Source organism: Emys orbicularis, chromosome 3, assembly GCF_028017835.1.
Source record: "Emys orbicularis isolate rEmyOrb1 chromosome 3, rEmyOrb1.hap1, whole genome shotgun sequence".
Taxonomy (NCBI): Eukaryota; Metazoa; Chordata; order Testudines; family Emydidae; genus Emys; species Emys orbicularis.
The window spans coordinates 26,268,414-26,282,683 of NC_088685.1; positions in this window are offsets into that span (position 1 = coordinate 26,268,414).

Sequence of the window (14,270 nt, forward strand, 5' to 3'; positions counted from 1 at the left end):
CACATTGTGATGCATGTCTGGGATGACGAGCAGTGGCTGCAGAACTTTCGCATGAGGAAAGGCACATTCCTGGGACTGTGTGATGAGCTCGCCCCAGCCCTCAGCGCAAGGACATGAGAATGAGAGCTGCCTTGTCACTGGAGAAGTGTGTGGTGATTGCACTGTGGAAGCTGGCTACTCCAGACTGCTACCAATCAATTACTAACCAGTTCAGAGTGGGAAAGTCAACCATTGGAGTCATGTTGATGGAAGTGTGCAGAGCCATTAATCGCATCCTGTTCCGAAAGACTGACTCTGGGCAACGTGTATGACATTGTGGATGGCTTTGCACAAATGGGCTTCCCTAACTGCGGAGGGGTGATCGATGGCACGCACATTCCAATTCTGGCACCAGACCACCTAGCCACCGAGTACATTAATCGCAAGGGGTATTTCTCAATTCTCCAGGCACTTGTGGATCACTGTGGGCGCTTCACAGACCTTAACGCAGGTTGGTCTGGAAAGGTGCATGACCCATGCATCTTTCAGATCACTGGCCTGTTCAAGAAGCTGCAAGCAGGGACTTTCTTCCCTGACCAAAAGATCACCGTAGAGGAAGTCAAAATTCCCATTGTGATCCTGGGAGATCTCACCTACCCCTTAATGCCGTGGCTCATGAAGCCATACACAGGGCAACTTGACAGCAGCAAGGAGCAGTTCAACAACAGGCTGAGTAAGTGCAGAATGACTGTGGAGTGTGCATTTGGCCGTTTAAAAGCCCGCTGGCGATACCTGTATGGGAAGCCAGACATGGCCGATGACAATATTCCTATGCTTATAGCCGCGTGGGGTACGCTTCACAATATTTGTGAAGGGAAGGGTGAAAGCTTCACTCAGGGCTGGACCACAGAGGCTCAGTGCCTGAAAGCTGAGTTTGAATAGCCAGAAACCAGGGCTACTAGAGGGGCATAGCGTGGGGCCATAAGGATCAGGGATGCTTTGAGGCAGCAATTTGAAGCTGAAAGCCACTAATACTTGTTGCTATACTGAGGATTGCAGTGCTTGTAATGCTAGGAGGTGATTGATGCACATGATGCAAGGGGCTTTAACATAATTGTATATTGCTTTGCAGTGCTCTTTTTGCTTTCACTTTATTCTATTAAGATACAATAAAAGAGTTTTGTTTAAGACAACAACCAGAGGAGAGAGTTAAATGAAAAAAATCATCAGCAAGAAGGGGGATGGGGGAAGGGAAGGTCTCAACAGGAGGAGGGGTCCCATGACAGCTACTGATTTGTGTATGTCCAGGGATCATACCCAACCTTCTCCTTTGGAGTACGATGCAGCAAGTGCTGTACTTCAGCAGGGTCAAACTGCAGAGGGATGGGGTTTGAGTGCAGTGGGAATCCACACTGCTGGACTGTGAGGGGGGAGGAGTGGAATGCTGCAGGTGGAGAGTGGAGCCAGGAGGTTGATAAGAGTGTGTTGGCGGTGTAGGGGGAGCGCGCATGGGAAAGAGTTTTGCAACAGCGGCTGCAGGGGAGGGCGGGCACGGAGCTGCTCGGTTTGAAGAGCTAGTATCGCCTGGAGAGTATCCACTTGGCGCTCCATAACTGTTAAGAGCCGCTCCGTGGCTTCTTTCTGGTGTGCCACATTCTCCTTTCAGTCCCTCTTCTCACTGTCCCGCCACTCCTTCAATTATTTTTTCTCGGCGGTGGAGTGCATCATAACCTCATGCATAAACTCCTCCTTAGTTCTTTTTGGATGCTTTCTAATTCTGCACAGCCATTCTGCCGCTGATAAAGAGGGAAGCTGTGCTCCCAAGTTCATCTCTGAAGTTTAAATGCAACAATTTACAGAAGCAGTATTGTTTGCAACACATACAACACTGATTCAGTGCTTTAAAACACAGCTAGTATTCACACACCTGTCACTAAATGGCTGACCCCAGGCAAGCACACATGAGCCACAAAATGGTGAGTAGCCGCGGGGGCAGGGTAAATCACTGTTCCCAGACCCTGCTGTACACTGGGCATGTGGCTCTTGGGCACTTGGGTGGGCCTGATAGGGTAATCATTCCTGTCCCCACACTTTCCACAGGAGGTGATCATTATGAAAGAAATCTTGCTGCTGAGGGTGAGCAGGGAATCAAGGGAGGGTCTTCTCCAAGCCTGCAGCTTCCACCTTGGCGCCTATGCGGCTAGCCTCGGTACAGCAATGGTCCCCCCCACCAGTCACGGCAAAGTGGCATGGGAAAGTTACCATTAATGGGGCAAGAAACAAAGCAGCTCTGCCGAGGAACCTGGGGCAGAAGATTGCCCAGTATCTCCACGAGAGTTTCCTGGAGATCTCAGAGGGAGATTCCTGTGAAGCGAGGGAGTGTATCAACAGCCTGTACTGCCGCTCAGGCTAGGCATGAGGGGGAGACAAACCTGCTTTCTGCAACCCTCCTGCCCCCAACAACTTGCTTCAGCAATTCCCAAAATCAGATCCACTTACCAGGGGCCTCCTCTCCTGTTTGCGCTTTGCCAAGATCTGACTGCTGTGACTGGCTAGGCTCCTCCAGGATAGAAAAGAGCTCCTGATTGCATGCATCTCTGGCCTCCAAGTCGTCCTCTGCCTCTGGGTCCCCCTCCCCCTCTTCATCCAAGATTGTCTCCTCCTGGCCCGGTCCATTCTCGACTGGCAACGAAGCCAACAAAGTATCCACAGGGGACTTCGCAGTGGAGGTGGGGTCACCACCGAGTATCACGTCCAACTCTTTGTAGAACTGGCAGCTCGTGGGCGCAGCACCGGAGCAGCAGTTTGCCTCCCGCGCCTTGTGGTAGGTGTTCCACAGCTCCTTCACTTTGACCCTGCACTGCAGTGTGTCCTGGTCATGGCCCCTTTCTATCATGCATCGTGAAATCTGTCCATAGGTATCATAATTCCTACGGCTAGAGCGCAGATGTGAGCGCACAGCCTCCTCTCTGCAAATGCCGATGAGGCCAGCAGCTCGGCATTGCTCCAAGCGGGGGATCGTCTGGTGTGTGGAGCAGGCATGGACACCTGGAAAGATGTGCTGAGACCACTGCAAGCGTCACCGAGCAAACAGGAAGGGGACTTTCAAATTTGCAAAAGGAATGTACGGGGTGGGGCTGACGGTTAGTCACCTGAGGGCAGCAGAGTTCAAACCGATGGCCAGAGAGGTGAGAAAAGGCATTGTGGGCCAACTCCTGGAGGCCCTCGCAGTGCTGTAATCACCCTGGTGTCTACACTGGCACCCCAGTGCTGTAGTCCCGGCGCAGAAAGCTCTATGCCCCTCATCGAGGTGGTTTTTTTAGAGCGCTGCATCTGCGCAGTTTCTGCGCACTAAGTGGCTTGGCAGTGTGTGCACCTCGGGAGTTACAGCGCTCAAAGCTGCTTTACTGAGCACAAACTTGCCAGTTTAGACAGGGCCCTAATAAAAATGTAAAACACTCTGCTTTAAGGAGTTTTTGACTAACTAAAGTGGGAGGCCTAGAGATGGGCCTGAACCACACTTTCAAGTCCAAATGACCTCAAATTTGAATTCTGTTTAGATCCATAAAAATCCATGTTTCACTTCCAGGGTTCAGAAGCTAAGTGAAACCCATTCCCACCTCTACTTAGAATCCTCAGTCTTTTTGGATCGGAGAGCTTTGTGGGGCACCTATTCACCATTACTATTTATGAGGCCACCGTCCTCCAACCCCCACCCTAGCTCTTCAGGAAGGCATTAGCTTTCTGGTCACCCCACTAAGCAGAAATGGGTTTCCTTGAATATTCCTGCTGTTCATTTAAACTTCACTGTTTCCACAATCATTCAGCCAGAAAAAGCATTAGCAAGAATATCTGTGGATCACGAACACAGAAAGGATCTGAACACAGACACAGCAACTGAATGTTCTATTCGGGTGAATATTCATAGAGAGATTTTTGAGGCATTATCCCAGCTCTAATCATAACTAATAAAGAGAAGGAATTGCCTGCAAATAAGTAGTTTAGTATTAAATACTATAGTAAACATTGATGCAATACATCTCACCAGCTCCATTAGCATTATCATGTATCATCTTTGCAAGTAGAATTAAGTAGCTATTAATACATTTTAAAATGCAGGAAAATGCTGCACATTGGCACAACACATTATAATGGTGCTTTTCTGTCTAGTCTAGGGAAAGGTTCTATACAAACGGGTAGTATTCTGGTAATGTCAATATGTATAAAATATACATGTACAGAAATACCAAATACCAAACTAAATTTGGGGCTCAATGCTGCTCTCTTTGAAGTCAATGTGAAGTTTGCCATTGACTTTAATGGGAGAAAGACTGGGGCCTTAAAGGGACACAAAGTGAAACTTACAAAGATTCAAAAATGAGTTCAAAGGAGCTGGTACTACAACCAGAGTCCATTTTTTTGGTTTACAACCACATTTTCCTAATTTTTATAAAGACGCATAAAAACCATCAGAGAAAAATAATGAAGTCGCCATCCTATGGACACCAAGGGCTTGTCTACACTGCCCCGCAGCTCAGACTACAAGGGCATGAAGAGCAGTGCACACCAAAGTGCTGCATGGTAACTCCCCCATGTGGCCACAGCATCCAAAAAGTAAAAGGTTCCCAGGAATGTTCCCTGTAATTTTTTCCATCTATGTGCAGACTGAATTTTGTTATGTGCACCATATCGCAGTAATGTGCAGCAGAAACAAAATACCTAGATATAATATATATATTTTTAAAAGTTACCATAGGGATAATTACTCCAGCCATGACAGGTTAGGCATTTTAGAACTCACTACTCAAAGAATTAAATGTAAGTGTAAGAGACAAATAAAAATTATGAAATGCATAGACCAGTCAAAAAAAAAACTAAAATAGCAGCACTTTGAAAGAAGTATCAAGTAACACCACCACCACCACTACGTGTGTGTGTGTGTGTGTGTGTGTGTGTGTGTGTGTGTGTGTGTGTGTGTGTGTGTGACAGACACATGTGGCCCCTTTAAGTACGCTGCCCTTTTAAGTACAGACGCTCCCCGGGTTACGCAAGACCCAACTTACGCAAATTCGCACTTACTGAAAAAGTGCCATAAGTCAAAAATAGGATTTTCGAGTTGTGGAAATTTTTGCGTAACGTACGGGTATACGTTTCCGATTTACACAAAATTCAAGTTACACAAGACTTTCTGGAACGGAATGATTGCGTAAGTCGAGGGGTGTCTGTAGATTGGCACTCACCAGTCTGAAGCTTGCTTGCTCAGACACAGCAGCAGCCACCAGCAAGCTCTGTCCCACATTCCACTCCTGAGCCGTCGTGTCCATCCCTCTCCCACTCTGTGGAGATAGAGTACAGAGGTAGGGTGGGAGGGACACCCTGACATCAGGGCCCCCCCACACACACACACAGCAAGCAGAAGCCTCCCAGGAGCAGCTGACCAGGGGCTCCACGGCAGAGGGCATGGTGGCACTTGATAGACTGCTGGGCAGCCACGTGGCTTAGAGGGAAGTTAGGTTCCCAGCTGCCATTATCATGTTTTCTTCAAACAGGTCCAATTAATGTGAAATAGGAACTTTTAATTTGCGCCCACAGCATCCACACGGCGGGGGGGGGGGGGGGGGGGGGTTAGTTACAGCACAGCACTTTCGTGTGCACTGCTATTCACACCCCCATAGTCCAAACTGCAGAGCAATGTAGACATAACCTTAGTGTGAAAACCTGGCCCCATTGAAGCCAATGGGAGTTTTGTCATTGACTTAAGTAGGGCCAGGATTTCCACCTATGCCTGTGCTTAACTTGAAACATGACTAGTCTGACTTCATTAAGACTACCATGTGCTTAAAGGTTTTGCATTAGGTTTTGCCACAATCCTTCAGTCTAGTCCATATAGCCCTGCACATGGAGCCCCACTGGCTTCACGGGGACTTCACACAGTGAGAGGCGTCCATGCTAGCAGATCCTGATGCAAGATGAGAGCGCCTGATTATAAAGGAAAGACAGTGCTGTCAAATGCAGAAAGGAACAAACAGAACAAGAAAATGGAGAAAAATCTTCTCTAAATTCTTTCAGTTATTGCAATTTTTTGGAATACAGTGAATACCCGGAATACATGGAATACTTCGGTCTCAACTAAAATGGAACATCTCCAATGTGTAACGTTAAAGACATGCATGAGTGTGCAGGTTAAGGGCCTTAATAAATTCAGTTGGACTTCAGAGAGATTCGCTATACTTCAAAAATGGGGAACACTGTAGAACCAGAATAAGCTTTTAATTAAGCACACCCACGGCAATTGTAAGGGAAATTTTAAGACAAATTTGTTTGTTTTTTACCATTTCCATTTATAAACAGCTGTTTAAAACAAACAAAAAATAGCACTAAATGCCAGCTCAAACAAAATACTAGTTAGCTGCAAAAATTAAAGTGTACTTTTCTTTTTCCCACTAGGACATGTTGGGGGGCAGGGAATGGGGAGAGGCTGAAACCAACTGAAAATAGTTTTTTTACGGTTGTTTTTTGTTTTTGCTACATTCAAATGAGAACATGGCCAAATATATTTAAATAAAACCTTAGGAGGAGAAAATGCTGACAGGCTGAAAACACTTTGCCAAGTTTCAATGTGGAGTGAATTAAAACATCCAAGATCTAACAGTTCATTACAATATTCACCATACTAAGAGTTAGGTTGTCCTTAATCCACACGCGGAGGGCAGGGTACAGAGAGCTTCCCCTAGCTTGCCTAAGTTGTACGCGAGCCTGCCACAATTGCCGTCCTTGTGCTTGTGGGAGCCAGTAACTGCTCCCTTGGGCTCTGATCCTGTAAAGCTCTTAGGACTAGATCAGCGGTTCTCAAACTTTTTGCTGGCATGACCCCATTTGAATGAATTATTTCCTCCCAGGACACCAGACAGCGTGGAGTACACCATTTTGAAGAGCAAAATGGCATCCTTTGCACAATGTGACCTCCTCTCATGCACGTCAAATGGAAGGCCATGTCCCACAGAGGATGCCATTTTGCTCTACAAAATGGCATCCTCTATGCATCATGACCTTGCACGCACTGTACATGCGAGGTCACGCTGTACCAGAGCAATGTGGCATCTTCCACATACTAGGGATTGCCGCAGCGCCGTCTGCTGATGGTCACAACACACTGTTTGAGAACCACTAGGCTAGATTCAGCTCCTCTTGAAGAAGCCAATGGGTGTTCAATCCAACTTCCACTGAAATCCACTTCACTGGGACTTGGATCAGGTCCTTGAAGTCTTTCCATTGACTTTAATAGGAGCTGGATGAGGCTCTTAAGCACATGCTTAATTCTAAGCTCATATGCAGTCCCTTTACAGTCAATGGGAGCACTCCAAGCTTAAAGTTAAATATGTGCCTTAGTGCACTGTAGGATCTCGGCCTTTGAGCAGCCCACCCCCCACGGGGAGAGGGACAGTAAGGAGGCAGGACCTTGATTCTAACCTCAACTACTTAACAACAGCCCTTAGAGGAGGCTGGCTCAATGAAATGACAGCAGTAAGCACTCTGCCTAGTAATAAGTGTTTGCAAGATTGGGCATTTTAGATTTTTTATTTGTTAACTTCATGAACAAAAGTCAGACCTGCAGCGTTTCTGCTTTGAGCTGTTGAATACCCCAAGTATCTGAAAGAGTTAATCACTTTTTGGTTTGGCACCTCTATATCAGTCAAACAACATTCTTATTAATCTGTAGGAAAAAATATTTGTTCCTGGCCTGCCCTGCAGACATTAAGAGCAAGTTACAACCCCCTGAAAATAATGGTTTATAATGGAAATATTGACATGCCTTTCATTATGCCTTGCAAATGGGGCTGTAGTAAAATATCATATGGGACCAAACCCTACATTCTTTGTGCATCCTCAACTCTCATTGACTTGAATGTGTGAGTGCTCATATTGGTGTTTACCCTGATGGGTTATGCAATGTTTTCCATTGCAAATATTAGGTGAGCTTTATCATGTATAAATATGTGAATTACAGGGCATTTTAGAGTGAGAGGATTCTATAAAGCAATTTCTTTTATGTGTAGGTTATCCACAAAAAATCCTGCTGCTACAATACAATGCTGAAACCCTTATTCAATACATGCCACTACGTTAGAACTAAAACACTGAAACCTTACTTAAATAGATATTACAATTAGATTTGCCCTTTTCAAAGTCAACTCCTATTTTATGGCCCTATTTGATTTTCTTTAAAGTTGTAATAAACAATATTTAACCAAATTAAAAAACAGCTTGAGAATCGTTAGCCAATTTGGTAGTTTATAGTTATTTTAACAACTGAAAAACAATTATGATTTTTTATTGATACAATAAAATCCCCTAATTAAAATGAAAATGCTGTTGAGGACAGTTCCCATGTTTTCTTTTTTAAATACCGGTCTACTCATTGGTAATAATCATATATTACATTAATAGAATGCATTTAATCCCAAAGCACATTACAAATTATGGGCCCAATCCTGCTCCCAATGACAAAAGTCCCATTGCTTTAGGCAACATGCTCTCCTCAGACATCATTAGATTTCTGCACTGAAATCTGAATGGTAGCACTAGCTCTCATCATTGGGAAGAGAGGGGATAGTATAGAAGCATGAAGCAGAGAATTAATATTTTATATGCTGATCCCAATACCTGAACCACTTTGGATACAGGCTGTAGATTTGTGCTTCACCAGCAAGTGAGAACCATTAAGCTATTAACCCAAGAGCTGGAATGCTGCTAGCTGTAAAGATCCACAGACTGTTAGTTTGCTGACAGCTTGTTCTGCAGCAGCGTTTGAAGGGACTGTGACGAACTGGGACTGTTCTTACTGTGGTCTGTGAGTGCTGACAGGGGAGTGTGGCTGGGATAGTCTGCATTGGGGGATGGGAGACTGACCGAAGGAGAATACCTGAGCATGTAACATGAGAACCCAGGAGGGGGCTGGGGCCAGGTGACACCTTTGCCCGGGAAACTGAACAAAGGCTGTGGGAGGGGTCGCTGAAGGCAGAGTCTGAGGAGCGGGCCGGTGAGGTGGCTGGGAGGCAGAGAGGGCTCTGACCTCCCAAGGGGGCTGGGATGCCCGAGGACCCCAAGATGGACCTAACTGAGGGGTATCCTGTTGTCTGTGCCTGCAAGACCAGTCTTGGACTGTATTCCTGTCGTCTAAATAAACCTTCTGCTTTACTGGCTGGCTGAGAGTCATGGTGAATCGCAGGACGCCGGGGGTGCAGGGCCCTGAGTCCCCCCATACTCCGTGACAGGGACTGAGTTGCTGCAATTCTTCTGAAGCTCTGAAGAGTCTAGAATGGCACACACTACATATCACCACACCATAAAGACTAGGAAATCAGCTCTGAGGAGAGATCAGAGGAAGTGTGTTTAAGTGTAGAATGTTATGTTGGAACCTTATATTTGAATGTATGAGAAATAAAGTGGAATAAGTATATAAAAGAACCACCACTAGATGTATTGCTTAACAGCCTTCATTTAAAAGTTATTCATAGTATTTGGAATACTATTTATAATATATTTTATACTATTTATGTTTTCTGTGTGCATTAAATGTCTGTTTTACTAAGGCCAGGTCTACACTATAAACTTACACCGGGAAAACTACACCCCCAGTGTAGACAGCATTACCGCCTCTCATGGAGATGAATTAACTACGCTGACGGGAGACGCTCTCCCCTTGGTATAGTAGCGTCTTCACTGAAGCAGCGCTACAGCAGCATTTGAAGTGTCTACCCTACCACTTATGTCAGCAAAACTTATATTGCTCAGGGGTGTGAATATTCCACCCTCACGAGCAATGTAAGTTACACCAACATAAGGGCCTGTGTGCACAGTACTAAGTCTGCGGGAAAGCTTCTCCCACCAACATAGCTTCTGCCGTTCGCAGAGATGGTTTTATTATACCAATAGGAGAGCTCTCTCCCATCAGCATAGAGCATCTTTACCACATGTGTTGTATCGATACAGCTGCGCTACTGCAGTGCATACTGTATAGAAATGGCCTAAGAACCTGTATGGTACCCTCTTTGAGCTTGACTGGGAACTATTAACGCCTACTTCTCAGGATTTTATATACAATAGTCCCAATGTTTAACTCTGTGTAATGCGTTCTGAAAAGTTCTGAAAAGACAGGGAGAAGGGTATTTACCAGAGTTACACATAATAGTGCCTCAGCGTCCCCCTTCCCTGTTACACAAGTGCTAAAGTCAATGGAAGCTGACGGTACCTCCTCTGGTAAAATCAGAGGGGAGCTGCCCCTCCAGCCCTGGCTAAGGTAAGCAGTGCTCCCCATGATGCTCCTGCTTAACTGGCAGGTTGTAGCGAGAGTGCCCCTTCCTGCTTCAATCTACTTTAACCACAGCTTGAGAGGACTGAAATACAAGGGTGACATTGCAATCGGCTGAAACTGGAACTGCCACTTTCCCAACCCTTCAGCGAGGGGAAAGGAGATGAGAGCCAGTGGGGTAACAAACTATGCAAGAGAAATCCACCCTGCAGCTTAGAGATCCATCCTGCAGATTGGAAAGGACTGTTTTCCTTTAGAGGAATTAGTATGTATGGGATGCAGGAGAAAACAACAATTCTTGTTGCTGATGCCAGAGAGGAACATTGTCAAACTGTTCCATGGCAATTTATATTGAAGCTGCTGGATCCAGAGGTCAAGCAGCTCTCATTGCCTGAGTTCTCACTTTCAGATGCAAATCTACCTGGAGCTGTTTTGCTCCATGCCAACTGCAATCAAAACCACTCATATTTCCATAGCTGGGGTGTATGATTGTACAGGGTGGGCATACTCTCACTCCCACATTAGCAAGGTCCTGCTATCCACTCATCCCCATCAGACGTGCCACTGCATGTGGTCCGAGGAGGCCAACCATACTGGATTTTCTGTCCCTGAAGGGCATTCTTCTGCAGGCTGTCTCCCAGCTCCTCCCCCAGGAGGCAGAAAGTAAGGCAGGTAGAACAGAAGTTAGCAGGAGCCACACCTCCATTCACATTAACACTTCAGAGAATGAGAAGTAGGAGAGATAAATGGGATAAGCCACTGTGGTGGGGGCGGGGGAGCACAAGAAGATGGAGAATGGAAGGTCATAGCATGGCCATGGAACACTGGAAGGCCCTAAGAGAATACATGTGGGTGAATGGAAGACACACAACATGGAAGAAAGCCAAAGGGAACCTACACCACCTTACTGGAGTAAGGGAGAGGCATGAGGGCTCAGTGGAGGAGCAGACAATATAATATGGGGGAGACAGAGAGAAGGGCTGAATAAGGAGAATCAACGGGGCTGAAGCCATCAGCCCTTACGAAACAGGAGCTACTACTAAATGCTGCAGCACATCTCCTGAGCAACACAGGCTACCACAAGAGTGTCAAACCTGTCCTTGACTCTCTCCACTGGTTTCCCACCGAATATTGAGACCAGATCAAGGTCTTGACCCTTAACTTCAAGACACTCGATGGCCTGTGCCCAAGATATCTAAAAGATCGCTTAAGGCCCTAAAATGAGAACCACAGTCAATAGCTCCACTCCTGAGGCACAATGGAACTCTTTACCATAAGGTTAAAGCTTGTCTGTGTGGGAGACGGAGCTTTCTTGGGGGGCAGTCTAGACTGGAAGAAACTTTCCAGGAACTAAGGACTATCACAAACTTCACCACCTTCAGCTCCAAGTGCACGGCACACTTCCTTGACCGGCCTTCCACAATTCCTTGACCTGCCTTCTCTAACATAAACGCAGATCAGTGTATACAGATCTATTTTTTAAAAAATCCCTACCAAAACACTACACTGCACACAGTATTTCCTTGGTTGGGAGAGGCTGAGAGAGAAAATGAACCACATGTCACAGATATTAGTCACATGTACTTCTGAAAGTGCTCAGATATAACATTGACTAGGGTAGTATAAGAACTTACATAGCATAAAATAGAACAGAATAAATGAAAGAATGGGGGGGGAGGAGGGAAAAAAATCAAAGGGGGCAGAAAGATAAAAGCAAAGAGAATGATCAACATGGCAACGAATAATGGAAAAGGACACAGAAGCCAGAAGGAGAGAATAAGAAAATAAACTATGGGCCAGATGCTCAACTAGCGTGAACTGGTGAAGCTTCACTGAAGTCAGATCTATGGTCCTAGTCTAGTTAAAAATTTGATCGATCTAGCTACATCATTCAGGGCTGTGAAAAGTTTTAGACCCTGTACAATGTAATTAGGTCAACCTAACCCCTAGTGCAGGTAGGTCAACGCAATAATTATTCCATCAACATAGCTACAGCCTCCCAGAGAAAACGGAAAACCCCCTTCTGTTGAAATAGGAAGTGTCTACACTACAGCGGTACAGCTCTAGCAGCTGTAGTGTAGATATACCTTAAGACCATTTCTACCAGCTGAGAATTTGGCCGTTTAAAAAGAACCACACTAGGATCTACACATTTTATAAACAGGAAGCGAGAGCAGCATGATTTTGTTTTGTTTTTGAAGAAAAGAAAAGAAAAGAAAAGAAAAAAGAAAAGAAAAGAGTGAACACACACAAAAAAGGAAGAAGGGGGAAAAAGGATAAGCAACTAAACAGAATTAGAAGTTAATGAAAATGGGAGAAGGGAGGAGAGAAAGAAAAAGCAGCAAAAAGATGGGACTATGAGAAAAAATAAGCTAGAAAATACCCACGAACAGTAGGTTGGTGGAATAACTTATTTATTCATGAGCCTCCATTTTATTTTATTGCGTTTCCCTGGCAGACGTGCCACAGCTCTAAAGTTTGAGAGCAAGGGAATGATGTTGCTTTGGGAATCTGAGTCTTGTATTTAATACTATTATAGTTGGGCAGGTCTTTTGAAATGTAAATGCCCTAGTGGCGGGTAATCACATTCTTCAAATGGCAAGACTGAACACAGAGGGGATGTTGCAGAACAACTTAAAAGAATCTGAGAGGAATTCAAAGGAGGAAGGTAAACAGGAGAAGTGTCCTGTTTACATATAGTCAGGATGGAGGGAGACCGGCTATTCCTCTGCTAAGGCTACAGCAGTCAGAGCCCCAACACAGCATACAGATTCTGAAGGGCAAAAGAAACAAAAAACACACAAATGCCCTTATCTCCTTGCTAACTGGATTTAATTTACATTAGAATGGCTGGGTATGTAGAGCTTGATTCACTTCTGTTGGCACTGAGGGGTATAAATAAAACTGGAGTGAAGTGCAGGCAGCTACAAGTTAGAGGACGACACTCATCCCAGGAGAGAGGGCAGGGTTGTGTTTCCAACACTGATTTGACCCAGGGGCTCTGCCAGAACATTCCCATACATAGGGAGCACCAGTGGCAGAGGCTATCAAGAGAATATGCTGAATCAGTATATCAGTAAGCCTGGCAATGCCACCTCTCCAACCACTTGCAGGTTCCCTGGTGGAACAGGCGTTTGAGATGCCTTGTACAGCTCCATCTCAACTCCAGGCAGACTTTTTGCACCCAGGAACAATGGCCCAGATCCTCAAACATATTTAGGAAATCAGTGGAAGTCTAAATAAAATAACAGGAGTACTTGTGGCACCTTAGAGACTAACAAATTTATTAGAGCATAAGCTTTCGTGGGCTACAACCCACTTCTTCGGATGCATATAGAAGTCTACATACCCTTGAGGATTTGGGCTTCTGTGACATTCATTGTGTCAGGGCTGAATCAAGCCAGCAGTGTTGATGTTAACTTCCTGACTTGATTGTTACCATTATTCTTTGAAAACTGTAATTAAATTAGGGTTATCTTGATTGCCTGATTTATTATTCACTCTGGCTTTTGATTGTTTTATTCTTCCCTTGGGAAATTTTGATGTGCCTGGAGTAGTCACAAAGGCAATGTTTCTTGGTGTAGGATTACCTTTTTTTGGTGCAAAGGACATTTTAGGACAAATTCTGATCTCACATAAATCTAGAATAAATATTGACTTCAATGGAGTTACACTGATGTAAATCCAGAGTAACTGAAAGCAGAATCTGATCCCTTCTCATTCCCCTTCTTCTGCTTGTATTTAAGGACATCTTGTTGAAGGACTGCTGACATTCTCGTCCTTGAATTACTTTCTCCGGCAGGAGGAAATGAGGAAGGATGCACTCACTGGCTCCTCTTAGAAAGCTGCTTTACATCCTAAATGATCAATATACTTAGTAGATTTTACTTAAATAAGTTTTCTTAAATTGTTCTTCACTTTCAATTAAATCAAGTGGTGTTGCTCTCCTTGATGTTTGTTCAGCTATGAAAAATTTAAT